We start from the raw sequence: 3,741 nt of genomic DNA, 5'->3' as shown, positions 1-3,741 counted from the left end.
TGTTCTTGCATTGCAGTTCCAGAATGTTGTGTTGACTTTTTTATGATTGGCTGACCATTGTATTTGGATTTCGTCATCTTGCATTGCTAGTACTACACCTAGAATAGAAACATTATTTAGATAATATCAACAGTAAAACGAGAATGGTGCTTTGTTTTTTTTACATTAAGAAGTGCAGTGAAAATTCTATTATCACAATATAATATCGAGTGGTTAAATTTACAACGCCTTATTTTATACATAATTTACCCAAATTAAATTTTGATAACATGTTAGGGTCAATCTTATTTGGTAAATGGAAAAAAATTGCATTGAACTGAAAATCGATAAAAACAATATAGCATATTTATCTCTCTCTAGTTGTGAAATATTACTGATTAATTTGAATAGGACGAAAAATGTATAAAAAATACAAAATGGAAAACAATCGAACTTCCAAATTCATATTTCTTACAAAAACTATTTTTGTTGATGAACTTTTCCCTTTTCGGAGTTATCTTCGATCTCGACGTTTCTGCACACAGTAGTTATTCGAAATGGAAAACTAGATGGAACAAATACCACCAAACTTATAAGAAAGGTGGAAGACTTTTTTTATTATTTTGTTTTATATTATACATCTTATAGCAAGTTATTGACAGTTTTTAAAGAAACAAAAATAAAACCTTAATAATAAGTAGTCAATTCAAACAATCGAATGATAATCGATTGCACAAAAATATTGCAAGTATTCGATTTATAATTAGTACCTTTTGTGTTCATTTATACTACATGTATCTTTGTAAAACAATGTAATGTTCAAAAAGTAAAATCACAAAAAAAACTAAACTCCGAGCTCAAGGATATAATAGATCAAAACTGAAAGTCCCCATTCAAATGACAAAATAAAACTTTCAACGACATCAAACGAATGGATAACACCTCTGATATTCCTGAATTTGTACGGCAATTTTCCTATGTAGAAAATGGTGGATTAATAAGTTATAAAAATACCAGGCTTAAAATTTAAAGCAAAAGACGCGCGTCTGGTCTACATTACACTAATCAGTTACGCTAAAAATAAGTTAGAAATCCAAACATGCACACAATTAAAAGGCATTGTTGAACAAAATGCTAAAGATAAAACTGTTCTAAAGCTAAATAAACCTCTCACTTCTATGACAGTCGTATCAAATTTTATTTTATCGACAACGATGTGTGAACAAAACAAACAAACAAGATAGGAAACAATGTCACAAATAGGGGTAAAACAGCAACACGATATATACTGAAACCTAGAGTTATCATGCATTATCATATTCATAAATGTGGTTTGATACGAAAATGATTATAGATGAATTATTTAATGCAATTTGTATGTAACAATTTTTTTCATTGGCTAAAAGTTGCCGTCAAATCCACAGTTTACCAGGCATAACTAAGAAGGTACCCACCATTGTGAATTGATTAAATCAACAAATGCTCGATTACCACTATATAATCGAAAAAAAGCAACACCTACCTCGAATTTGCCGTTTTAATGTATTTTTTTCGAATTTGAAGCGAACAGGTAACGTTATAACCTCCAATTTGTAAGTTATCTTTAGTATTACATCACGTTTAGTCATGAAGTCTTTGTGCAAAATCGTTCATGAATTTTAAATATTTGTCAAATTTAGACATTTTTAAAAGTTTTATCGTATAATTTCTTTTTGTAATGCATATGCATCGGATTAACAGTACTGTAATTGAAGAGTTGACACCTTCAATTTTGATTTGAAAGACGCAAATCTCCGTTTTACAATCTCCGCTACGCGTCGCCAGTAAAACTGCATTTGCGACCGTCAAATCTACAATTGACGTTTGCAACTCTTCAACTACAGTACTGTTATTCCTTAATTGTTAGAATTGCAACATTGTAAGATTTTTCACACATGACTGATTTAATATTTTGAATTTCCCACAATAATTGTTTTGGTTGTTTATTTTTATAGAATTAAAACATTTTCTTAAAACATACACACGAGAAATAAAAATCGAATTCAAAAACAAAACCTGGCAATCAATCCGTAACTGTGTTACCTTTTTTTCTGTTATCTTTCCGAAGCACAACTTCTGCATTCTCGTGTATGCCACATGCAAATGCATAGCCTGTTAATTTTACATCAAACCGTGCTGGCATTTCTTTACTGAAACGCAAAGGAAATGAAATTCTAATGAAATTCGCTGATGTGTTCTTAATTTTGTTATAATATTTTAAAAACAAAACAAACAAATGTCTACAAATTACTTTAAACGGAAAACTGATGAACTCAAGACATACACTCATAAGAGTGACCGTGGTTTTTCTAGAAAGTGTTATGTGATTCTTCTCCAAAAGAAGATTGATAAAGTGAATAAAATATCAGCATATACTTTTGCTGTTACATACAGCGGATTACAGGACAAAAAAATCTTTTAACATTATGTTTCTTTTCGAAAATTGTATATTTAACTTTACCTTGACTATTTAGTTTTAAACTATGCGCTCTTGGTTTATAAGCCATAATTAAGCCCGGTACCTTTGATAACTATTAAAATTATATTCAATGCGTTCAGAAGTCGTTAATAACTTAAGTACGTTTGGGCGACACAACATGTATGCCAACAAAAGGAAAGCATTACCCTTTCGAATCCTCACTTTGAATGCGACTGAAGATGTGACTGGTTTTATGTTCATCAGCCATATAGCAGACTGTGCAAAGGTCATAGCTGTCGCAGTGAAGACATTTCCATCGTATGCCACGTAGAGGATACGTATAACATTCATCACATGTTACATTTGTATGCTTCACTCCTGAAAAAACAGTTAATTACATTAAAGAAATATATTTAGTATCCAATACACATATATTATGTAGATAAACTAACAAAGAAACCTTTCAACACAAATATTGCTTTTATTTTGCAAAACTTGCTGGTTTCAAACTTCATACACATCATATTATTACACAAGATAACCAATTGACTGTGTTTTTTTTTTGTCAAACAAGAATGATATAAAAGAAAATAAAAAGTGTGTGGCATCCACCAACGAAATACAATTAGTATATAGACCGAAAAATATAACAAGGATCAATGATTGTTTGCTAAAAGGTTTCGGGGTGTAAAATGTTGACAAAATTCAAATTGCATTTATTCTTTTCTAAAGTTTGCGGTGTTGTTTTTTTTTTATCTTTTTCTAACCTGCCACAAAATGCGGAAACTATCAAAGGATATATCTCCTAGTTATGTTGAACACAACGCTTTATAAAACGGTTTATGAAATCTAATGTATATAGTTTATATTTTAAAGTATGTTAAACAGTAAAACTATTCATTACCCGATGGCGCATTGTCATATAAGCGAAGGTCAAGCGCGTTAACTTTTTCCTCAGGCTTGTCCCATTCAACTTGAACTTCTTTTGTGGATTGGTTTATGCTGACTATTGTACCAAAAGGTATTTCTTCTCGAGTTGTCTGTGTCTTTTTAACTACTCTAGAACCTTTTTCTATTTTATCTATAAATGTAACCAAATATTCTAAGATTTCACATAGGTATAAGCGGGCCGAAAGATACTAAAGGGACAATCAAACTCAATGATCGCAAAAAAAGGACAACGCCATGGCTAATATAGAAAAAGACAAAGACAAACAGACAAATCATAGTACACAGACGCATCATAGAAAACAAAATACTTAGCAACACGACTACGTTATCTCAGGTGTTCCGGACGTTTAAGC

The sequence above is a fragment of the Mytilus trossulus genome, chromosome 8 (genome assembly GCF_036588685.1).
Source record: "Mytilus trossulus isolate FHL-02 chromosome 8, PNRI_Mtr1.1.1.hap1, whole genome shotgun sequence".
In the NCBI taxonomy this organism is placed as follows: domain Eukaryota; kingdom Metazoa; phylum Mollusca; class Bivalvia; order Mytilida; family Mytilidae; genus Mytilus; species Mytilus trossulus.
This window is presented reverse-complemented; position numbering follows the sequence as displayed.